Source organism: Cavia porcellus, unplaced genomic scaffold (genome assembly GCF_034190915.1).
Source record: "Cavia porcellus strain 051 isolate PalLab524CR breed Dunkin Hartley unplaced genomic scaffold, mCavPor4.1 scaffold_6, whole genome shotgun sequence".
In the NCBI taxonomy this organism is placed as follows: domain Eukaryota; kingdom Metazoa; phylum Chordata; class Mammalia; order Rodentia; family Caviidae; genus Cavia; species Cavia porcellus.
The window spans coordinates 1,806,883-1,832,640 of record NW_026947489.1 but is presented as its reverse complement, the minus strand read 5'-3'; the positions used below and the strand labels follow the sequence as shown (position 1 = coordinate 1,832,640).

At 47.1% G+C, this 25,758-nt stretch overlaps 1 protein-coding gene and 1 long non-coding RNA gene across 2 annotated transcripts in view; one reads left to right on the top strand and one right to left on the bottom strand.

Annotated features, from left to right (window-relative positions):
• Positions 1-15,893, bottom strand: part of Cyfip1 (cytoplasmic FMR1 interacting protein 1) — a 79,594-nt gene extending 63,701 nt beyond the window's left edge. The window contains exon 1 of the mRNA XM_063249799.1: positions 15,765-15,893. The gene's annotated coding sequence lies outside the window, so the exon portion shown is untranslated. The remainder of the gene's footprint in view (positions 1-15,764) is intronic.
• Positions 15,863-24,339, top strand: LOC134476343 (uncharacterized). Its single transcript, XR_010047888.1, has 2 exons — positions 15,863-15,990; positions 22,020-24,339. It is a non-coding gene; the product is annotated as an uncharacterized LOC134476343 (long non-coding RNA).
• The last annotated feature ends 1,419 nt before the right edge of the window (positions 24,340-25,758 follow it).

The following is a 25,758-nucleotide window of genomic DNA, read 5'->3' as shown; positions in this document are numbered from 1 at the left end:
CCAGAGTGACTGGAACCACATGTGTGCATTGCCTGACTCCCGTACACATTCCTACAGGTACTTTAGAAGTTCAGTCTTCATAAAGGACCATGCTACGCAACAGCACGTGCATGGCCTGGGCACGGCCTCCGTTCCCGATGAAGGACACGCCCCAGTCAGTGGTCAGCTGGCTTCCAGAAGCAAAGAAGCCACCTCACCTGTCACATCTCTGTGTAGTAAGCACCCAGCCAGCTTGTGGGGGAAGGCAAGTCTCTACAAGGCAAAGGATTAAACTACACAACAAACATTAATGTTCATGATGGCTGTGTGGAGCCTGGGAAGGCCAGGGCATCCCGTCTAAATACACCATGGAGGCAGCTTCTTGATGAGACTAGCAATTAGGTCAGCAGACGGAGTGAAGACACAGGGCCGTCACCTCCGATGAGCTAAAGGTCCTACGAGGAGAGAAGGCTCGAGTCCAACGAGGGGGAAGCCTGCCTCTGCTCGCCTGGGGACTCACAGTGTGTACATGTATGTATCTCTACACTGCACACACCCGGGGTACTGTGTGTACACCGTGTCCTATACATGACGTGTGCTATCCGCAGTGTACAGAAGCACATTTCCACATACATCATCGTTGCCGTTGTTACTGTGGAGAACCCTGATACTCTGGCATAACCACTCCATGCCCTACCATCCAGACAGGTGGAAAACACAACGTGTGTGCCCAAAAACCTTACCAGTGTGGTCTGCAAGGCAGGAACAGAAGTGACTGCACAGCCGGTGAGACACTCAGACACAAGCAAGCTCACACTTACTCCCCATCCTAGAGGAAGCCGACCTCGGGATCCCGGAGGAAGCTGAGCCAGGGAGCCAAGTCCAAGTGTTATTAAAGTTTACTGTTCTGTGGAGATGGACCCTTCCAGGCAGGGTCTGTGGGATCAAAAGAAACTCTTTTAAATGGAACTGCCTGGGAGAGATGAAGCCCAGTGTGCCTGGGCGTTAAACTTCTCCTACAGGTCAATTTAAAAATAACCTGAAGATGGAACAGAAGCAGGCAGCACATCGGAGTCTCTGGAACCTGGAATTACTCAGTTAACTCCGGAGAATGAGAAGACCTCCAGGAATCAAGAAATAGCCACCAGGAAGGCTGAAAATCATAAACAGAAGACAATGTAGAGAAGAAAAAACCCCACAGCAGCCAGGCACAGCTCCCGGGGGAAAGGAAGCCAACTCACCGCAAAGGGACACCCAGAAGGACCGACCAGGAGCACAGCCCCAAGAAAACCCACAACTACTGTGAGCAGATCCAAGCCAGCCTCGGACACCCAAGTTCAAGTCCAGCCTGCACTGGACAGCAAGACTCGTCTCACCCTCTATCCCCAAAAGGCCCCAACAAAAAAAAGCCAAGCCCAGCACCAGCTGGGTTCACTGATGAATTTTACCAGACTTTTAAAGAGCTGACACCAATGCTGCTCAAAGTCCTTCATGAAAAGAGAGGGAAGAAATACTTTCAAATTCATTCTACAGGGCCAGCATCATTCTGATACCCAACCCAGACAAAAACGCAACAAGAAAAACTATGCACCAATACCCTTGATGAACATACACGTGAAAATCTTTAATAAAGCACAAACAACACATTTAAAAGATCACACAACATGATGAAGTTGGTTTGGTTTCAGGCCAGCAAGCCTGGTTTAACAGTTGGAGATCAATATACCACATAAACAGAATTAATGGAAAAAATCAAATGCTACCTCAGTTGACACATAAAAATACCTTTCAAAAAATTCAATATCCCTTCATGATAAAAGTCCTGAAGAAACTCAGTACACCGAATACAGGAAAGACCACATAAGACAAACCCACAGCCACATCACACTGAATGGAGGAAACCGAAAGCATTTCCTCTAAAATCAGAATCCAGGCAAGGACGTCTCCTGCGGCACTGGTATGCAGTACCGTACTTAAAATTCTAGGCGGAGCAAGTGGGCAGGAGAAAGAAAGAAAAAGATACAAATAGGAAAGGAAGAAGGTAAATTATCCTTATTTGCAGATAATGTAATCCTTCACTTAGAAGGCCCAAAAAGCTCCACCCAAAAGATTTTTAGAGCTAATAAGTTAATTTAGCAAAGTAACAGAATATAAAAAGCAACATTAAAAAATCAATAGCTTTTCTATATATCAGTGAGCTAGCTGAGAAGGACACCAGGAAAACAACTTCCTTCATGATAGCTTCAAAATATAAAATACCTGGGGAAGCATCTAACCAAGGGAGGTAGAAAATGTCTACAATGAAACTGTAACACTGCAGAAAGGAATTGAAGACACTAGAGGACAGAAAGACCTCCCTATTCACAGAACAACAAAATTCATATTGCTAATTAAAATGGACACATTACCAAAAATGGTCTACTTATGCAATGCAATCCCCATAAAATGCAGAACTAGAAAAAAATATATGAAGTTCATATGGAAACACAAAACACTCAGAACAGCCAAAGTACCTAAGCGAAAAGAACAACACTGAGGCATCACACTAGCCAATTTCAAATTATACAACAAAGCCATCCTAACAAAAACAGCATGGTAGCAACACAAAAATAGACATACAAACCCAGCTGAGCAGACTACATGACAGACAAATAATTCTCACAACTACAGTCATCCAATTCTTGACAAACGAGTCAAAACTATACACTGAGGAGTCAGCCTCTCTAAAAATGGCACTGGGAAAACTGAGTATGTATATGAGGACCAAAACCGGATCCTGCAGGGAGCCCTTTGAAGCTGGAGATTGATCACAGGTGTGGGGCTAAAGCAAGGCCAGTCCTAAAAACACGAGAGCCCAAAGCGAGCCAGGAAAACCAGCTGTTTCAGCTCCAAGAAGGCAGGGCCCAGGCCAGCCAGGCAGACAAGTTGCTGGGCAGCGGGCTTGAAATGGACAGTCTCCTCCTGAGTGTGTAAACGAACGTGCTGCAGTGGCTGAGCGGTGCCTGCCCTCCCATCAGCAGGGCTCCCCTGACCCCAGCAGTCCGTCCCCCTCTATTTCCTCACCCGTGCCGCCGTCCTTCATGGTCCTCACCCTGGGAATCCCGAGGGCCACGTGGGTGGCACAGGATCCCTCTATCCCATGGCACAGAGATCAACTGAAAATGGATGAAGACTAAGACCTAAAACTGTGAAACAGCTAGAAGAAAACAGGGAAAAGACACGAAGCCACAGTACAGACACCGCTTCCTGGGCAGGAAGTCTAACATGTCCGTAAACAAAGCAAGAACCAACAGGGACACCGCATATCACACTGAAAACCTGCCGCACAGCAAGGGAAAACAGGGTAAGGAGAAAGTGTAGAGAGCGGGCAGAGGTTTTGGTAAGCTACTCTTTTGACAGGATTGATGTCTCAGATATGCAAGGAACAGCAAAAGTTAACACAAGAGACCACGACAGCCTGCGGGTGCAGCAGATATAAATGGAAGGGCAAATGACTGAACAGAGACGTGCAAAGAGGTACATGAAAATGTCTCAAATGCTCAGCTACCGGGAACTCGCAATCAATTTAGAACAACAGAAATTAAAGACATCCGGGGGGACGGGGACATAGCTCAGAGGCACAGCACCTGGCAAACACAAGTCCTGAGTTCGATTCCCAGTACCAAAAAAAAGACATCAACACAAGGTTTGCGTACGCATCTTCATGGCACCCTTACTCATAACAGGCAAATATAATCACAAGCAACGGTTCACTAGCTTGTGGACGGACCAAAAACCAAGTCTTCTTTATCTAGCCCTACAACAGAATGCAATTCAACAATAAAAAGGAATGAATTACTGATACACACTAACAGCTACAAGGAAATTCAAAACATGCTAAATGACACAGGTGAAGACCACACAGTACAATGCTTTCATTTCTGCTAAATGTCCACAGAAGGCCAACTTACTGTCCCAGCAGCAACAGAGGTCACGTGGGTCAGGGGTGAGGCGCGGGGATTAACTGTAAATGGCCACAGAGACCTTGCCAGGGCCAAGAATCTGATGTAAAAGTCGTTATGACAGCTGCATAACTCCAAAGCCTACTTCAAAAATCCACTGCACACTTGAAGTAGGTGAATTTTACAAATTAGGTAGTTATTCCTCAATTACTGGTCTAAAATTTTTGTTCAAAAATCATACTGGAAAAACAGACCCAAGATCAGTGGAACAGATTAGAAGATGCAGAAGCAACTTCAGACACACTCAGCCACCTGATCCTTGACAAAGGTGCCAAATTCATTCCCCGGAGAAAAGACAGCCTCTTTAATAAGTGGCGCTAGAAAAACTGGCTCTACACATGCTGAAGATTAAAACTGGACCCATATCCTTCACCATGCACTAAACTAAATTCAAAACGAATCAAAGATCTAAATATTAAAAGAGAGACACTAAATCAGCTGGAAGATAGAATAGGCAGAACTCTTGAAGATGTTGGTATAGGCAAAGACTTTATGAATAAAATCCTGATCACAAAGGAACTCTCACAAAGAATCAACAACTGGGATCTCACCCTACTGAAAAGCTTTTGCACAGCAAGAGAAACACCAATGGAGTGAAAAAGACAGCCCACAACAGGGGAGAAAATGTTTCCCAGCTGTGCCTCAAAGAATTACTATTGAGAACATATACAGAACTCAAAAAAAATCATACCTCCCACATTTAAAGATCCAGTCCTAAAATGGGCATCTGAGATGAATACACAATTCTCAGATGAAGAAATACAAATGGCAAATAAATATGTGAAAAAATGTTCAACGTCACTGGTCATTCAAGATGCAAATTAAAACTGAGGTTAATCTCACCAAGGAAAGAATGGCTGTTATCAAGAAATCAGTGGGGCCAGGGGTTTAGCTCAGCAGCTTAAGTGCCTGCTTGGCAAATGCGAGGTTGCAAGTTCGATCCCCGGAACCAAAAAAGAAGAAAAAGAAGAAATCAAGCAATAACAAATGCTGGAGAGGCTGTAGGGTAAAAGGAACCCTTCTGCACTGCTGGTGGGAGTGTAGACTGGTACAAAGACCGTGGAAATCAGTGTGCAGCTTCCTCAAAAAACTAAGCCTGGAGGTCCCATTCAACCCAGCTATTCCCCTTCTGGGTATTTTCCCAGAAGAATTAAAAACTACATACCACATGAACATATGTGCAACCACGTTTATAGCAGTACGATTTATAATAGCTAAGTCTTGGAAACAACTCGAACTGCCCATCAACCAAGGAATGGATAAAAAGGATGTGGTCTTTTTATATGGCAGAGTGACGCTCAACCATAAAAAAGGATAAACTGGAGGCTTTCATAGGTAAATGGATGCACATGGAGACCATACTCATCAGGGAAATAAATCAGACTCATGTGTAAACATGAGTCTGTTTCCCTGGAGTGAGTAGCTGAGAGAAAGTAAGATCCAAAATGTTCTCTAGGCCAGCCTGAACTGCACAGAGAGACCCTGTCTCAAAAAAACAAAAAAAAAAAAAAAATTAATCCAAAATGTTCAGCAGACACTGTGGGACTTCCAGGAAGATGACGGTGCGGTAGCACCAAGAACTCAGCTTCTCTGGGAGTCACCCTCCAGACCCTGAACAGAGCATCACGGGGAAGACAAGAAGGAAGTGACACCTAGACCAAAAAGAATCTGAACCGCAAACTGAAGCCCACGAGACAGCAAAAAGAAAAACTTCAACCAAGAAGGCGGCCGCTGGCAGCTCTGGTGCCCTGGGATGGGCTCCCTACCCCAGAGCAGCTGCTGGACCTGGGGACGCGTGGTCACGGCGACAGGGCAGCTGGTGACACAGGGCCGCTGCAGTGGAGGGGCACAGTGGACCTGAGGACGAGGACCCAGTCCTCCCGCAGGGAGGGAGCCACCGGCCTGGAGCCACTTTGGAGCCCAGGACGCTGCGGCTCCCTCCGGCAGCTCCCAGCCGGCTGCAGCCCGGAACCGCCTGGACTGTGTTCTCGCCAGGAAGCCACTGCTGCCCTGCTGGACAGAGGGGCGGGATTCGGGACCCCACCCACAAGCTGGCTACCAGGGAGCCCAGAGAATCCTCCAAGCGCGCTGTGTGTTTTTCTGTTTCTTTTGTTGTTGTTGTTGTTGCTGTTTTTTCTTTTCTTTTTCTCCTTCACCGTTCTTTCTGGGTGTGAAGGGGTCCCTGACCTCTCGTGGCTGCTCTGTTCTTCCTCTGACCTCTTCCGGCTCTCTTTCCCTCCCGGCTTCCGCACCAGCTCCCCAGGTCGGTGTGAACCCCCTTGGTCCTCCAGCCTCACTTTTAATCTCTTTCCCTTCTTCTACTTCTCTATTTTCTCCTTAAATCTATTTTGAATTTTAACCCCAAGGACAAAATCAACACATTACTGACTTATATATTGCGTGTAATTATCTGGTTTGTTTTACATTTTGTCATATAACCACAAATCTAGTTCATATAATTAAAAGTTGTGAATTTAGGGTTAGCTCGGTTTGTTGTTTTCGGATGCTATTGGTACCACTACAGCCAAAACTGACGTGACTGTTCTAAACAGCTGTTGGTCCTGATAATCCATGACTGAGATTAACTAAGAGTCACAGAAAATACTGTGGCACAGTGCCAGAGACAGGGACTGGGCCAAACGAGCAAACTTCTCATCTCCAGCAAACTGAAGAGGTAGGATCTTCCAACAGACTCAAACTCCAAAAACCAGCTACACCTGGAGGAGCCCTCGGAGATGCAATCACCACCCAAGGGTGCTAAATACCACCACTACAGCAACCCACCACAGGCAACTTACTCCAGGAATTAAAATAAAAAATAAAAAAACAAAAGAAATGAGAAGACACTTAAATAAGATACAACCCCAGACATCCAGTTCACCAAGGGCAAACCCAGAGGGCAACGAGAGGGACAACTCGGAAGCCCCCCACCAGGGAAACAAAGCAACTGAACGAGGCTCTGGAAAAATGCAATCAGAAATAATCTCCCAGGTAACTACAGAGGTCACCAAACTGCACACTGTGCTTAGTGATGTTACAGCAGACACAGACCAAAAAAAAATAGACAAGCTTAAACAAATTCTGGAAGCACACTACAGGAAAGAAATGGAATCCATAAAGCAGATTCAGGCCGATATCTAGGAGAATAAAAACCCCACTGAAAGTATTCAAAGCAGATTAGGCCAGTGTGAGGACGGGATCTCAGATACTGAAGACAGGCTTGCAGTTAGGCAGCAGGAAAAGGAGGATTTCTCAGAAATAGCAAGGGACCATGAGAAATCAATCCAGCAGCCGCTAGATGAATAACAATTCAAAGAAGAATAATTCAAGATTAGTTAAGAGTCAATGAACAAGCAGGAAATGCCACAAAAGACATTTAAAAAATGTTCACAGACATGGTGACAGCAAATTTTCCTGGTAGAGAAAAAGAATCTGACACACAGGTCAGTGAGGCATATAGAACTCCAGTTAGCAATCATCAAAACAGTCTACAGCCAGGCATACCAGAGTCAAGATTTCAGAAATTAGCACAAGAATAGAATCCTAAAGGCTGTTAGAGAAAAGAAACAAATCATCTACAAAGGAAGGCCTATCAGAATTACAGCTGACTCCTCAGCACAAACTCTCAAGTCAAGGAGACCTTGGAGTAAAGCACTCTAAGTTCTAAAGGAAAACAACTTTCAAATCAGACTGGTTTGAAACTTGGTTTGAAACTGGTTTGAAACTTTGAAACCAGAGTTGGTACAAATCACAAAACTATCTTTCAAACTTGATGGAGAAATAAGATACTTCCATGACAAAAAAAATCTAAGGAAATTTATGACCTCCAAACCAGTACTCCAAAAATTTCTGAAGAACATTCTAGAAAGAGATAATAAGGACCACAGCTCCATGAACCCTAACAGAAGGAATCCACTGGGGATGACAAACAATTAGAGAGAGAGAGAAAAGGTGGGGAGCCAACAACAGGAAAGTAACATGACAAGGATAAGTCAATACATATCAGTTATAACCATCAATGTTAATGGTCTCAATTCACCAGTCAAAACACACAGACCGGCAGAATGGATCAAGAGGCAAGACCCAACAATATGCTGCATACAAGAAACATTTAATTCAAAAAGAAATTCACAGACTGAAAGTCAAAGGATGGAAGACAATATCCCATGTGACAGGAACCCACAAAAAAGCAGGGTAGCTATTCTATCTGCAGACAAAGTAAATTTCAAGTCAATACTGATTAAGAAAGATAAACAAGGTCATTACATCCTCATAAAGGGACCAATCCAAGAAGACGATAACAGTCACAAATATATATGCACAAATACCAGTGTATCCAACAATATAAAACAATTACTAACAGACATGAAATATTAAGCTCTAATACAACTGTAGTGGGAGACCTTAATACCCTACTGTCACAAAAAGATAAACTAGATAAAAAATGAAATATTAGAACTAAATCAAACCTTTGAACAAATGGACTTAGCAGGTGTCTATAGAGAGTTCCACCCTACATGAGAACACACATTCTTCTCAGCTGCACAGGGGACATTCTCCAAAACAGACCACATACTGGCTCACAGAACATGCTTAAGTAAGTGCAAAGGGATTAAAATTATCCCATGCATACTATCAGGCCACAGTGCAATGAAACTGGAAATCCATGCCAAAGGAAACCACAAGAACGTCATAAACACATGGAAATTAATCAGCACCCTTCGGAACAACCAGTGGGTCACAGAAGAAATTAAAGAAATTAGACAGTTTTTACAGTTAAATGTTACCACATACCAGAACTTGTGGGACACAATGAAAGCAGTCTTAAGAGGGAAATTTATAGCATTATATACCCATATCAGGAAAACAGAGCAAGCACATATAAACAACTTAATGAACTTCGAACTTCTAGAGCAGGCTAAACCAAACGCTCCTACAAGGGAGGAAATTATAAAGATCAGAGCAGAAGGGCTGGGGATATAGCTCAGTGGCTTAAGTGTCTGCCTGGCAAGCGTAAGGTCATGAGTTTGATCCCTGGTACCCCCCAAAAAATAGCAGAAATTAACACACTGGAGTCTAAAAAAAACAATACAATGAATCGAAAAGTTGGTTCTTTGAACAACTAAATAAAATTAATAAACCCTTAGCTAATCTTATCAAAAAGAGAAAAGACTCAAATCCACACAATTAGGAATGAAAAGGGTGAAATCACAACAGACTCTGCAGAAATCCAGAAAACTACGCCTACTTTGAAAACATATTCTACTAAGATGTAAAACACAAAAGAAAGGGACAAATTCCTAGGTACATACGAATTATCAAAGCTAAATCAAGAAGATATAAAGATCCTAAAGAATCCAATATCAATAAATGAAATCAAAGATGTAATTAAAACCCTATCAACAAAGAAAGGCCCAGGCCCTGATGGGTTCACTGCTGAATTAATTCTACATGAAAGTTAGAGAAGACATAACTCCCAAGACTTCTCAAACTTTTAATGAAATTGAAAGGAAAGTAGTACTTCCAAATTCATTCTTGGGAGTAAGCATTGCTCTGATTCTAAAACCAGGGAAGAAACCAACTAAGACAGAGAATTTCAGGCCAGTCTCCCTAAAGAATATTGATGCAAAAATCCTCAACACGATACTGGCAAAAAGATTGCAGCAAATCAGCAAAAAGATTGTACACCATGATCAGGTGGGATTCACCCCAGGGGTGCAGGGATGGTTCAACGTACATAAATCCATAAATGTAATACACCACATTAACAGAGCCAAGGACAAAAATCACATGATTATCTCAATAGATGCAAAAAAAGCTTTTGACTAAGTTCACACCCATTCACGATAAAAACCCTATAGAAAGTTGGAATAGATGGTCTTTATCTCAATATGATAAAAGCTACCTCTGAGAAACCAGCAGCTATCATTATACGAAATGATCAAAAACTGAAAGCTTTCACTCTAAAATCAGGAACAAGACAAGGAGGATTCCACTGTCTTCACTCTTGTCAACACAGTCCTGGAAACTTTAGACAAGGGAAACAAAGGAATAAAGATAGGAAAGAAAAAAGTTAAACTATCATTATTTGCAGATGACATGCTACTCTACTTAGAAGACCCCAAACACTCTCCCAAAAGACCTCTCTCCAGATTTAGTAAGCAAACCCAGTAATATAGCTGGCTACAAAGTCAGCGCACAAAAATTAACAGCCTTCCTGTACATCAATAACAAACTCACAGAGAGAGAAACCAGGGAAACAACAGCTTTTACAGTAGCACCCCCAAAACTTAAATACCTAAGAATCAATCTTATGAATGATGCAAAAGACCCCTACCTTGAAAACTGCAATGCTCTGATAATGGAGAGTGAAGAGGATATTAGAAAATGGAAAGATATCCTTGCTCTTGGGTAGGAAGAACCAATATAATGAAAATGGCCACACTTTCAAAACTGTTATACAGATTTAATGCAATCTCCAATAGCATATCTCAAAGAATTAGAGAAAACAATCCTAAAACTCATCTGAAATCAGAAGAGACCTAGAATAGCAAAGGCAATTCTGGGCAACAAGGATAAGACAGGGGGCATCACAATCCCTGACCTGAAAATATACTGTAAAGTTACTGTGACAAAGCAGTGTGGTACTGCATGGGAAAAAAACAAACAAACAAACAAACAAACAAACAAAAGCAGACCCAAAGATCAGTGGAACAGATTATAAGATGCAGAAGCAACTCCAGACACACTCAGCCACCTGATCCTTGACAAAGGTGCCAAATTCATTCCCTGGAGAAAAGACGGCCTCTTTAATAAGTGGTGCTAGAAAAACTGGCTCTACACATGCTGAAGATTAAAACTGGACCCATATCCTTCACCATGCACTAAGCTACAGTCAGAAGATCTTAATATTGAAACAGAAACATTAACTCTGCTGGAACATAGAGCAGGTAAAACTCTCTAAGATATTGGTGTAGGCAAAGACTTTATGAACAAACCCAATTACACAGAACTATTATAAAAAATCAACAACTGGGATCTCACCCTACTGAAAAGCTTTTGTACAGCAAGAGAAATAACCAACAGTGAAGAGACAACCCATAAAATGTTTGCCAGCTGTTCCTCAGACAAAGGATTACTTTTGAGAACATATAAAGAAGACAAAAAAAAAAAATCAGTCCTCCCAGAGTTAAAGATCCAATCCAAAAATAGGCATCTGAGATAAATACACACTTCTCAGACGAAGAGATACAAACAGTAAATAAACATGTGAAAAAATGTTCAACATCACTGGTTGTTCAAGAGATGCAAATTAAAACAACACTGAGATTCCACCTCACCTCAGAAAGAATGATTAGTATCAAGAAATCAAGCAATAACAAGTGCTGGAGGGGCTGTGGGGGAAATGGAACCCTTGTCCACTGCTGGTGGGAGTGCAGACTGGTGCAACCACTGTGGAAATGAGTGTGGAGACCCCTCAAGAAAACTAGGATTGGAAGTCCCATTTGACCCAGTTATTCCTGTCTGGGTTATCTTCCCAAAAAAATTAAAAACATCATACCGCAGTGATATATGTGCACCATGTTTTTTATAGCAGCACAGCTTGTAACAGCCAGATCGTGGAAATAACCTAAATATGCCCATTGACTGAGGGATGGCTAAAAGAGACATGGATTTCTACAGGATGGAGTACTGCTCAGCCATAAAGAAGGATAAAGAGGAGCCTTTTATAGGTAACTGGATGCAACTTGAAACTATGCTCATTAGTGAAGTAAGACTCACACTTATAAATATTGTATTTTTTCATTAGTATGACAAGCTGAAAACATGTGTATGTGTATAAAAAGCTAAGCTACCGATTTCTCTGAGTTCACTGAAGAGAAAGATTCGTGCGGTGCTAGTGCTGTTTGGACATTGAGTGCAGCTGTCCTGTGCTCTGGGTGAGTGATCCGGGGTGACCGTGTGCAGTGTGTGAACCGCTGTGGCCCCTGACTGACGTGCTTTGAAATTCTGTTGTAGTTCTATACTTGAATAAAATGGATTGGGGAAAAAGATATTGTGAAATGGAAAGAAGCTGTTCAAAAGGAAAAAAAGCTGGATGGGGAAAGGAGAAAAGAAGGAGAAGCAACACACTTGTACTAGTTAAGACAGTCCTGCCGCAGACTTCTCCAGCTCACTGAAGAGGCTGAGTGACACGGTTTGCACAGGGAAACGCTGAGTAGCTAAGTCAACGGTAACAAGCTGCAATGGTCAACCGTCATTACTCTTCTACTATCTTGCTTTGAAAGGGTTTTTTTTCTCTTTAAAATTAAAAAAAAAAAATCACAGTGGCATCTTTAACTGGAACCGAGTTGAAGTCCAGCTCTGTGAAGGCAGCGGACAGCCGTACTGTGCTGCGTTCTGACCACGGCCACAGCGCTCTACTTAAACCCGCCTGGTTACTTTCCTGATCACCCTGAAGTTTAGGGCATAACGAACCTTATGCGTGTTTAATTCAACTTGTGGCTGCTGACTTTTAAGCTGCCAGAATGACTTTTTAACTTCCGTTCTAACTGCGCACCGCCCCAGGCCCTCCAGGCTCTCCCCAGATTCCTGGGCTCCCCGCGCAGATTCCCGCGCCGCCGCTAGGGGCAGTCGGCCGCGGCTTTCCCAGCCCTGCGCCTGCGTTTCTTTGTTGCAGGGACTAACCCGGGCGGGCGCTTGCACGCTTTCCACGTCATTCGCCCACCCTTTCTGGTGGCCTCCGGGCCTAGCTGGGCTTCGGTAGCAGCAACAAGTGTAACTGGGGCCGGGCTCCAGCGCACTCGGAGCAGTTTCTCAAGTTCCGAAACTTCAGGAGGCAGCGCAGCGGCCTCCCCGCGCCGCACTTCTCAGTGTTCTTCCATCTGCACGTCAGAGGCTGCACCTTCCCGCAGGAGGAAAAGGTCCGTGGGCGGCCAGGGGACGCGCCCGCGGCGTGGGCGGCCGCCCGACGCGGACACCAGCACCCGGAGAGCAGCAGGCTGCAGGGGCCCACAGAGCAGCAACCGGGCTGCGGCTGCCCGAGGGCTGTGCGCCGGAACACAGGGGAGAAAGGAGCCCGAGCAGGCCCGCTCCTTCGGTGAATAAGTTTGCTCCGCCCCCTCGTCACACAGCCCGGGTGCTTGGAGGCTTCGGCGCTCAGACCAGATGGCCGCACAGCCTCACATTTTCACCAGCTGCACTGGGTTTTTTTGTGCTGGTGAGACGCAAAGTCAGGACCTCTACCCCTGCACAATCCCCACACCCACAATCTGCTCCTCTACAGGAAAAGTAATTCTGATCTAAGGGGCTTGCAACACAAGAAAATTTAGCTGTTATTTACATACAAATTCACCTTTGCAATGATAAACTTAAGGTGTGCACAGAGATACACAGGCACTGATTAGAATGACGAGAAACAGTACAAACAAGTCGCTTGACAGTGGACAGATCAAGTAATAACCAGCACCTGCAGCATACATCAGACCCCAGGCCGAACTGGGCACTCAGTCCACTCTGGGTTTCCAATGTCCAGATTCGCCTAGTGACTGGTTTCTCAGGACATACTTTGTTGCTAGCGACACACACTTGTCCTATGGCTTCATAAAAAGGAGGGAAACGTGTGCAAATATACCAACAAGTAAAATTTCCAAGATCTTTAACTGAAAATTATGTAACAACACATGATAGTGTACACTCTACAACTGCACTGCACACCAAACTACACCAACAGGAAAGCCTAAGCAGCAAGGGGACATCACTTGGAGTATACAAAATTCTATACTGCCTACATTTTTAATGAGCTGGACTTTGTAAAGTTCCTCCTCACTTAAAAATACATTTTAGAGGCCAGGGATTTAGCTCAGCAGCACAGCACCTGCCTGGCAAGTACATGGTCATGAGTTCGACTCCTAGTACCAATTTTAGCATCTCTTCCAGACTGTATTCGAGAGCTACACCCTCACCTCCTTCACTTAGGGACTAAACAGTGTAAGACTAGAGCTCAAATGCAGACTCCAAGGTTGGTAACGGCCTTGTGGGAAGGTCAGAACAGCAGCCTGGGCAGACCAGAGGCTGACGGAAGTTGAGGATGAAGAGGTGACCACAGGGCCACCAGGAAGGGAATCTGGGAGGCGGCAGAAGGCTTGTGCATCTTGATTGTAGTGGCAACTGTGGGAGCGTGCGCACTGGTCAAACTGGCTACACACCAAAGCATGAATTTTACTACTACATAAACTTTGGATTAAACCCACAGTCAACCTGGTGGCACACACCTGTCATCACAGCACTTCAGGAGGCCAAGGCAGGAGGATCAAAAATCCAAGTCAGCTCGGGCCATTTGGCAACTGGGTGAGAGAGAGTCTGTCTCCAAGTACGAATAAAAAGGGTGGGAATACAGCTCAGCATAAAGACTAGACAAAACCAAACCAAAGCACCGCCCCACAACTTAGAGGACGTATTTTCTCGGAGGGACCCATCAGGACTCGAACATATGTCCCCACAGTTCCCGACTGTGCCTGTGTCACTGTGAGGACGCCCTCAGGAAACCCCGGGAACAGTGAACTCTGCAGAACTGGCAGAATCTTCGGATACCTAACAGTCGTTTCTGCCCTGGCTCCTTGTGTATCTGAGTTGGGACCGGTTCTTCTGGACCTGCTCCTGCAGACCCAGGCTCTCCGTGTCCGCAGGGATGAGGCGCTGGCACTGAAGGTGGGGTGACGGCCTGGCCCGCACGCTGCAGGGCCCGCAGTGCCCAGGAGTCCGGCAGGACAACCCGGAAATCTCTGCCGCTTTCACCACAGATTCTCCTAAGGCACAGAGTCCGAGGACACCAAGACGGCGCCGGGCTCCGAAGCAGAAACTTTGTCGGCCGCGGCACGCAGACGTCCCCTCCGCGGGTGGGACAGTCTGAAGTTCGCAGGCCGCCGAAGCAGCAAGTTTCACGCGCAATCGCGTCCACGCCGAGCAGCCCTCACGGGGTGCCCACCTCGTCCGGGAGCCGCTCTCGGCCGCACAGCACTGCCGACCCCAACTACCCCGGCTCGCTCACGTCCACCGCGCGCCTCCGCGGACCTCACGCGCCCGGGCTGGGGTACACGGCTCGGGCGACCGGGCAGAGCGCACTGTCCACGCACGACCGCGCGGCGCCGCGATGCCCGGCTCCCCGCCCCGGGTCGCGGGCTTCCATCCGGCCACAGCCCCTGCTTTCTCCCGCCGAAACCCAGGCAGGGCCCCGGCCGCGCTTCCCACTCCGCGGGCGTCCGGGAAGGGCTTCCCGCGGCACCACCTCCCTGCGTCCCGCCGCGGGACCCGGAAAAGGCTCTTCTCGGCCGCGACCCCTCCCTCCTCGGCCGCACCAAGCACCCGGCGCGGGGTCCCGCCGCCCGCTCCCCACTTCCCAACAATGCGGGCGGTCCGCACGCGCCCCCTCCGCTCGGCTGTGCCGCGCGCGGGCCGGGCCGGGGTCCGAGGTCGGGGCCGGGCGGAGCCGGCAGGGGTCCTGGGCCGCGGGGGCCGGAAACTCGGGGGTCCGAGTGCCCGGGACCACGCCACGGGGCCAGGGCTTCGCGCGACACGGCCGGGGGCCCAGGACTCGGGCCGGGGCTCGGGCCCGGGAGAGCGGGGCGGCGGCGCAGGGCCGGGATCGGGATCCGGAGCCGGCGCCGGGACCGGGCGCAGGCCGGGGAGCCCGGGAGGCCGCGCGGGGCTGAGGTCGCGGCCGCCGCGCTGGGCCGGGACCCCCGCCCCGAGTCCACGCGCGGGCGCCGTGGGCGCGCTGCTCACCTGCGCGGCGGCGGGTCCGGGCCGGTCCGCGGTGAGTCACCGGGCGGGCCGGAACGCGCGCAGCGGCCTCCGCCCCTTCCTCCCGGCGCCGCTCCCGGCCGGCCCCTTCCTCCCGGCGCCCCTCCCTCCGCGTCCCCTCGGCGGAGGCGCTGGGCTCGGCGGGACCCGCCCGGGAGCCGCACCCACGGCGGCCGGCGGACGCGGCCAGGTGCGCGGCCCGGAGCAGGTGAGGGCCGCCGCGCAGGGCGGGCGGGTCGGGGCGCCGGCCGGTCCCAACGCGGCCCGCAGAGCCGCAGCCGGCGAGGGCTCCTCCCCGTGGGCGCCGCGAGCGGCCGGCAGTCGGCGCGGCAGGAGGTCCGCCCGCTCCGGGAAGCCGCGCGGTGGGTGCCGCAGTGTGGCCGCGGCAGTGCGAGGGCCGCGGGGTCACGCCGCGACCCGCTGGGGAGAGACAAAGGCCGCAGCGGAGGGAGGATCGACGCGCGAGGCCGGCCGCGCGGGGTTCCCGGGGCCGCTTTCCCGAGTCGTCGCGGGCCCGCCACGCTGCTGCCCCGCGGCACGTCCCACTCACGCGTCTCGGGCACGGGTTGCCGTTTTCCTCTGCGGAACTGATGGGCTTTTCACATTGTGGATGGTGGGATAAAACACGATTGATAACTTTAAATTGGATAGAATTGGTGATTTAAAATATTGCAATCCTAGAGAGATTCACAAAAAAGTATAGCTAAAATTGCAAAAAGAAAAAAGAAATTGCAAGAAGACTAAACTACGCGCAATCCAAAAGAAAGGAACAAAAAGGGGTGGAACAAATAGAAACAAAGCGCTTTAGATTTAAATCCGACTGTAGTAGTGATTTCATCAAACGCAGTTCATTAAACACTATGATTAACAGATTGTCACACTGGATAAAAACAATTGGTGTTAGCCCGCCGAGGTGGCACTGTGATCCCAGCGCTGCTGAGGCTGCAGCAAGAGGATCTGAGTTCAAAGCCAACCTGGGCTGCCTAGTGACACCCGGACCCAAAAAAAACCCAAAAAAACCCCCACCAAGCTGTGCTATCCATGTGCCTACCTAGCATTCCAGAGTCCGAGGCAGAAGGATCTCAACTTCAAGACCAGCCTGGATCTTGCCTTAACACACAAATAAATGTGCACCGAGCAAGCAAGGAAAATGTACTGTCACGCACCCATTAATCAGAGGTAGTTGAAGTGGTTATGTTAACGTGAAAGTAGACTTCAAAGCATACCACTGAAAAGGGGAACATGATAAAATGGGTTGACTCATTAAGAAAAAAGTAATGGATATCTATCAGATAAGCTTTGAAATACTTGGAGAAGTGTTGGGGTCTGTGCCTCAACACCCAGTCTCCCAAATGGGTACATGGCAAAGGCCCAAAGGAAGGAGACAAGCAGGGCCCCTAAAGAGATCCTTAGGGCCCCAGGAGGACTAAAATCCTCTGCAGCAAACATAACTCTGCTGGCCGGCTGACCGACTGACCTTGTGCACCCCGTATTTAATCAGAACAGCAAGGAGTTGAGTGGAAAATGCAGGAAACCTAGGCAGGATCTTGAGAGGGGTTCATGGACCCCTCAGAGCAACAGATGATGCTAATTAAGGAAAACTATCCAGAAAGTGTCCAGGTGGCCTCAGCTATGGCCTAATTTGCCCCCTGAGGTCCCCTGGTTCTCAGTTCAGCGGTGCCTGGGCCCGCACATGTATTCAGCTTCAATGGCTCCAAAGGAAAGGATTGAATTAACAGAATAGGAAAATACATACAGTTAAAGGGTCCCACACATTTCTAGCTGTGATGTACAGGACAGGCCAACACAAAAATAAGTAAAGAATAATTTAAAAAGCAATTAAAATGCACAACTACCCAGGCATAAAGAAAGAGAAACTTGGTCAGGTGTGATGGTGGTAGTGGTGGACACACTACAATCCCAGCACTCTGGAGGCTGAGGCAGGAGGGTCACGGTGATTTCCAGACCAGCCTGGGCTACAAATTGAGTTCAAGGCCAGACGGAACTATATAGCGAAACTCTGTCTCAAAAAGATAAAAAGAAAAAAAGATAAAATTAAGCTAAACGTAAGTCATTTATAGGAAAACAAATGGATGTTGAGACTTTAATGCTAAGTAGAATAAATCAGAATAGAAAGTTAAATATTCCTTTTATGAGAAACCCAAAATACAAATAATTTTAAAGTAAAATAAGAAGAAACGAGGCGATAGACTTTGTGAAGGAGGGGATCCCAGAAAGCAGGTGAGGGGTGCCAAGGAGAGGAAGGGACCAAAGAATGGTAACAAAGTGGGCAGGATGTGTGCCAGGTCCTGAAGACGAATGTTGTTATGGATCACAAACATAGAGCATTAAAAATTAAAAAAAAAAGAAAAACCAGTTTGACCTAAACATTATTCCTACAAAACAGGATAGAGAACACACTGTGTGTAACGAAACGTTTTCACTTTCTGAAAGCTGTTGCTGAGGGAAGGTGGTTCTCAGATGTACACTTACACTCATAACACTACAAGCTGCAAGTAAACCAGTGTCGCTCAATTTCAAGTGATTGAAATTGTAAAGAATCTTCTTTGATTAACCACAACATTCAAACAGAAACTAAGAACAAAAAAGATAATTTTTTTTTTTGTCTTTTTCCATTTTATCGGTACCGGGGATCGAACTCACGACTGCCTGCTTATAAGGCAGGCGCTTATGCCGCGGAGCTAAATCCTCAGCCCCAAAAGAAAAATTTTTAAATTCCCCAACAGTTGAGAGGTAGGCAGCATACTTCTAAATATCCCTTCCTTTACAATAAAATAAAAGGCATAATGGAAGTTGAAAGACACGTTGAACTTAACAATAATGAAAAGTACCTTAAATTTGGAAGATGCAGCTATTGGAAACATTTATATATGTAGAATGTATAGTAAAGTCAATCTAAAGTTCTACTTTAATAAAGCTAGAAAAATAACAGCAAATTAAATCCAAAGAAGGTAGCAAAAAACAAAAATCAATAAAGTGAAAAACAGATGATTAACCTAGAAAACCCCTAAACGCTGGCTTTTTAAAAAAAGTAATAAAGTTGTTATATTCAAGTAAGTGTGATTTTAGAAAACAAATCACCAATATCAAAAGCAGGAAAACCAATAGTTTTTTACAGAAAATAAAGGTCATTAAAGAGATTACATGAAAATTTTTGTGGCAATAAATTTAATGCTTTAGAGGAAATAGATCGATTTCTTAAATGCATTACTCTCCAAAACCAACAAGAAAAAATACTAGAAGGGGCGAGGAGTAGAGCTCAGTAGTAGTATACGCCTTGCATGCTTTATACCAAGAAAGCATAAAAAATCTAAGTAGTTCCATATTGGGTAAAGAAAAAAATGGAGCTATAATTAAAAACCTTTCCACAAACAAAAACCTCAAGTCTACATAGCTTCACTGGTGAGCTCGAGCAACCATGTAAACAGAAAAGTCATCTTACAAAGCCACAGTGATTAAAATAGAGGGTTTTGACATGAGGGTACACAAAGAAATGAATGGAACAGAAGAGTAACAAATCCTCCTCCACGGCCAATTGTTTCGTAATAAAGATGTGAGAGGAATTTGTGTTAAAAGCAGTTTTCCTAATGACGCTGAACTAACTAACCGCACGGCAAGGTGGATGGACTGAGTCTCGCTCCTGCAAACACACCATACACAAAAATCGACTTGATGAGCATCGCAGACTTAAATTTGAAAGCTAAAGATACAAGGAATCTAGAAAAAAAACAATCATTTTACAGCCTTGGAGTACAGTAGACCAAGAGTTTTTAGAACACAAAAGGAGTTAGTATCTTTAGGGAAAAAGTGATAAATGGACTTGATTAAAAACTTAAAACTTCTACAAAACAGTGCTAACCCAGCACCCAGGGAGCCAAAGCAGGAGAATGGTGAGTTAGGGGCCAGCCTGGGCTACCGAGGAGACAGTGGCAGGCGAAGGCACAGACAGGACTGTAGCACAGAGGGCTGACGAGAAAGGGGCACCCAGAATATACAAAGAACACCCCAAAGTAAATAAAGGATGGCAACCCAATGGGGACAAGGCACAAGACTTTAATCACTGCAGGAAGAAACTCGGCAGTCGCTGTCTGTCTCGTTTTAAAGGAGGAAAGGTTTATTTGGGCTCCTAATTTGTAGGGTTTTAGCCCCCAGTTGGCTGGCCCACGGCAAGTGGCGAGGCAGAGGGGAACCAGCTCGTGGCTGGGAGGCAGGAAGCAGGCGGGCAGTCTCTTCCAAAGTTAAAGATCCGTGTATCCCGTGACACAGTGACTGTGTTCCTAGGCACTCACCCTACAGAGGTGAAAACCAGGTGGGTGTGCCGGTGCACGCCTGTAATCCCAGCACGCAGGAGGCTGAGGGAAGAGCATCCCTGTGAGTTTGCAGCCTCATGAATTACAGGGAGACATTGTCTCAAAAACACGAAAAAAAGTGAAAACCAGTCTCTGCATAAAGACTTATACACAATATTCTTACTATTCTATTCATAACAGCAAAAGGCTAAAAATAACACAAAGCAGCGTCAGAGAATGGAAAGCAAAGTCTTCACACAATAGTGTACTACTCAGCAAAAAGAAAAAACTACAGTAAGCATTAGGGCTCTGCCTCAGTGTCCCCTCAGGGCCCATGCGGTCACAGGTGGAGCTTTTTAGAGGTGGCTGAATCTAGAGGGTGCGATGCAAGAATTAAGGGTGCCAGGTTCAGTGTGGGTGACTACTAGATCAGCCCACAGAGTAAGACGGTACCATGCAAGGGACAGAAAGTCTCCTTTCTGTTGGTTTGCTGCCTCCTGACCACCGTGAACTGTAGGCCCTCTGCCATGGGGCACCCTGTGTTGGAGCTAAGACCTCCAAAAATTGTAAGCTAAATAAGTCTTTTCTTAAAAAAAAAAAAAAATGGGTCTTCTCTCATTTTGGGTGACAGGTATTTTGTCCCAGTAATGAAAGGAAAGTAACCAGACGGGAACTTGGGAACAGGAGTGGGGTCACTGCAGTGACTGTGCCTGACCATGTGGTTCAGCAGCCTTTGAAAATGGCTGTGGGAAGAGGCTGAAAAGGTTCAGAGATGTCACCTGAAAGAGGAGCCCTGGAATGCCTTAGGCGGCTCTGTAGAGGAGATTCTGGTCAGACCTCAGAGGACCAGAAGGCGGATAGAAAGCCTGCTGGAAAGACCAGACTTGGGAGGTTTCTGCTGGGAGGGACTGCACTGAGTGCTGGACTCCAGATAATGTGTGTTATGGCTGGGCACAAAGTTTGCATTTTGCTCATGTCCAGAGATTTTGCCTGAGACTGAGATTAAGGGCAGCAGACTGATTAATTTGGGAGAAGAAATTTCAAGGAAGTCAAATGTTGAGGTGGTGGCACAGCTACTCTACTATTGGGGGCTTTTAACCAGATTTATGTTGAGAATCAAGAGCAAAGAACCCAGCAGAATGATTTAAACATTGTGAGTTTGGCCAGAAAGGAAGCTCCAGTAAAGCTGTGGACTGCACAGATACAGCAGAGGAGGACTTGACTGCTGAGAAGGAACAGGAGAATAGGAAAGATAGCCTGGGAGCATCACAAGAAGCAGCAGGACTCCATCCTTTGCAGCCTCAAAACTGCAAAAATGAAAGACTTTGCTTTGAGAAAAAAGCCAGAGAGCTCCATGTTCCAGAATGGTAGTGGCCTAGGGGAGCTCTTCCTCAGAATTTGGTTCACAGGCACTGGACCTCTACACCTACAGAGAGGGAAGCCTGGCTACTGCTCCAACTGGCAGCAGACCCTGGCATCATTCACAGAGTGCTGGCTTTAGGTGCATGCAGGATGCAAGAACTGTGCAAGGCTTGCACCCAGACTTCAGAATCGAGGCCATGTGCCCCGAGAGGGCAGTGTGTTAAGCCATGAGTGTGAGGCCAGAGGTGCAGTGGGGTCCCCAGAGGTTTGGAGAAGCCAGGAACGTGGATCATCTGAGGAAAACTGCAAGGAGGGAGCAGAGCGGGCCCAAGAGAGAAACCGGGGAGCTGCCACCACCAGCAGTGCCCAAGCCCGCTGGAGTTTGCTGCTTGCCACGGATGGCTTCAGATGCCAACTGTGGAAGTGGAGGACTTAGTGTTTGCCCTGCTGGAGTTGGAACTTGCTTTGGTTCCATTCCTTTGTGTCCCATTTATACCTTTAGGAATGAAGATGTTTATTGTGCATTGTGTGCTGGAAGTGTTTAATTCTCCTTTTATTTCGACAGGAATTTACAGCTGAGCGCTCGCCTTACATCTCAGAGGAGACTTGGGACTTGGACTTGCCAGGAATGCTGAAACTGTTAGGACTTGGGCAACTCTTACAGATGGACTAAATGCTGTTCGGTTTTTGTTGTTGTTTTTTGTTTGTTTGTTTTTGTGGTGCTAGAGATTGAACCCAGAGCCTTATGCATGCCAGGCAAGAACTCTACCACTGAGCCACATCTCCAGCTCCCAGAATGAATGCCTTTTACATAAAGGAATGTACATGAGTCTTTGGGGCTCAGGGGCAGAATGCTTTGATTTGTGTCTAGTTGTCACCCCAAAGCCTCATGCAGTCATAAGTGGGGCTTTTCAGAGGTGGCTGATTCATGATTGATTCATGGTGCAGTGATGGGATTAAGGTGCTAGGACCAAGCGTGGATATTACTGAATTAGTCCCATGTGCCACCCTGCCTTGGAGCCAGCTGACTTCGGACTGAAGCCTCTACACACTGAAGGGCTAAGTAAACCTTTCCTCCTTTCCCTCTGGAGGTCCAGGTATTTTGTCTCAGCAACAAGAAACCAAAACAAGAAGATAGCAACCCACACCCTGGCTGCTATCAGAGAACCACAGAATTTGTGTCGTGAGGATGTGGACAAACAAACCTTCACACACTATTGATGAGACCATAAATGATCCCACTTCTATGGGGAAAATGTAATTCCTTTAAAAATACAAAGTAGACTCATGACCCAGCTGTTCTACTTCTGTTTACATACTCAGAACTGCAGCAGGGTCTTGATGAGACCCATGTTTACATATCACTCAGGGTGGCTGAAGTGTGGAAGCCAATCAAGAATCCGAAGACATTGCCCATCGTTCGAGGCCAGCCTGGGCTGCATGGTGAGTTCAAGGCCAGCTTGACCTGCACAGCAAGACTGTCTCAAAAGAAACTAATAGATACATACCGGATATGCTGGTGACCAAGAATTTGGATTAAATAACCTCTGCTTTTGGCAAACTAATACCTCATGGTATGGTTGAGTGAGAACAAGACCTACCAAGACAGTAATCTGTCAGAAATCTTGTGTGGGGAGAGAGGTCACTGAAAACGTCATTAGGCAATGGGGAGCACAGGGGCCGGGGTGTCTGTGCAGTGGTGGTTTCCAAAGCGGCTGGCCATTATCTCCTGTGCATCTTTTAAGAACAGAGAAAGCACTTCTTTAAACAAAACAGTAATGAGAGAAGTTAACCAAGGGGAAAAGAAGAGTCCACAGAGCAATGCACAAAGAAAATGTGGCCTGTAGGAAGCAATGTCACAGAGCTGAGAGGCCTCCAGGACAGAAGTCAGGCGTGCTCCTGGGCCCCTAACTCAGAATCTGTCGCCCACTGAACTCGAGGCTCACACTGCTATCTACCCCCACCCTGCCCTGCCCCATCTTACCACACTCAAAGCCCAGAGGGCTCCCCTGGTGTCTCCAAAAACAAGCTGGGTGGAAAGTGAAACTGCAGATCATCACTGAGCAGCAGAGGACAAACCTGGCCCTTAACCTGTTGCCCATTAAAACGCGTTTCGTGTTTTCTTCTGAGGCACTCAGGGACTTACAGCGGCTTTTGCTGAAGCAGTGACCTCCTCGGTGCCCACAGACGTGCAGGGGCGACTGCAGCAGGAGCGAGCTGGCCCTGCCTTGGCTTTGCATTTCTCTCTTTACTGCCTTGCGACTCGGGGGACAGGGAGCATTAATTGTAAGGTTTACTAGCTGTCACCCACCCAACCTCTCATGAAGACCGGCTGGCTTTTAACCCCTGGAGCGAGCACCCAAGGGTCTGCGGTCATTGCCCCAGGTCTGTGGTCACCTTGGATTTCCAACAGAGCCCCGCTGCACCCAGGCTGCCTCTCCTAGGTGCAGCAGCCACCCCTGGGACCCAAGTGTCATCGGGCCGGGAGATGGGTTTCTCCAGAGCTGTGAACCGCGCTGAGAGGACCCTCAGCCACACCTGAGCCTGCCTCGGCGGCCCCCAGTGCTATTTCCTTCTGGAAGGGGCCGAGTGACCTCCCTTTGGCGCCTCAGGCTGAAGTCACACCTTACCTTCTTACCTCCCTTTGTGAAGGCCCAGCCTCACCCCATCAGAACAGCCAAGTTCCCTTTCCTTTTTTTTTGCCTTTTTGAGACAGGGCTTCACCATGCAGTTCAGGCTGGCCTTGGGCTCACTTTACAGCCCAGGCTGGTCTCGAACTCACAGCAATGCTCCTGCCTCAGCCTCCCGAGTACTGGGATTACAAGCATGTGCCACTATGCCCAGCTTCATTTTCTTACTTTTTAATTAAAGCTTTTGCCTATAAATTTGTGCTGTTGTCTCAGTTTTAATTTCTGTTATCACTGAAGCAAGCCAGTGATAACCCTTACAAGACTGAAAGACAGTTCTGATGCATGCTACCTAGATGAACCTTGAGATCATGATCCAAGTAAGATGAGTCATTCATGAAAGAGAAACGTGCACTGTCAGATCCCTCACAGGAGACACCAGAGAGGTCAAATTCACAGACAGGCTAGAATGGTGGTTGCCATGGGCCTGCCAAGGAGGACTGTTAAATAGGTACACAGTTCCAGTCATGAAATAGTTACACAAGGAGCATGCTTGGGTGGGCAGGGAGAGGGGTCAGGTACCCCCCGAGGGGTACGGTGAGGCCCAGGATAGCCCACTTTTCCTGGACAAACTCAAGATGTGCCTTATGGCTACTTCGATGCATAGCTGGTCAGGATGGGTAAGTGGACCTTAACGGACGGCAGAGATGTCCGACCAGTCAGACATTACTGGAGGCTGCAAACCTACCTGGAGGGGTGCTGGTTTCCAGCCTCAGGCAGATCTGCCACCGTGGTGCTCAGTGAGCGTACGGAGACCTGGGCTGCATGGGTGGGCTAAAGGTGACGCCAGGTCAGCTTCGACACCAACAGAAGCAGCAAAACAGGACTGTACAGCGGGAAGACACCTCTGACCACCGTGAAGCTGGGATTCCTGTGATGGCGGCCTTCAGTGTGTGGTGACTGACAGGAGGAAGAGGGAGCACAGCCCCTTCTGTCTGGAGTCACACCTGCTTGCTGTTTGAACTCACGCTGATGCTTTGCCCAGCAGCTGGGTGGGGTTTAGTAGTTTACACACAAGTGAGTTTTTTGTTTTGGTTATGAATTCTTTGGAACTTTAATAATCTAAGACCAAGTCTATTGCGCCAATTAGAGCTTCTGTACACCAACCAGTATCAGTCTTTCCTGATTTGCCTGCTGAAGCTCTTTTATATAAAGCTCTTCACATTCATATAAATGTGCAGAATATGGTACAGCATGTGCTGTTCTTCATGAGATGTGAAAAGCATTTAATTAAACTCAGCTGTTGAGAGTGTGTAGCCAGTTCTGTGTAAATGATGTAGGTTCACATGGGTGCAAAACACATAGACACAGCCATCCACGGCCGTGTCACAGACATGGTCATATGAGTAGAAAATTTAACACAGGCCTTAAACGTGAGTGGACAGGGAGCATTTAGGGATCTTTTTTGCCTCTTTAATTTGTAGCAAATACTGTCACCAGGACCTTCTTTGTCATTATACGTTGCAACTTTTGCTAACTGCACTTGAAAATCTTGTATAAGATTAAATGTATAAAAAGCAAGCTGATAGAAAAACAGTAAGGGAGCATTTTAAAGTGCTGCCCCGAGGCCGGGGATACAGCTCAGCGCTCAGCAGGCACAAGGTCCTGAGTTCGACT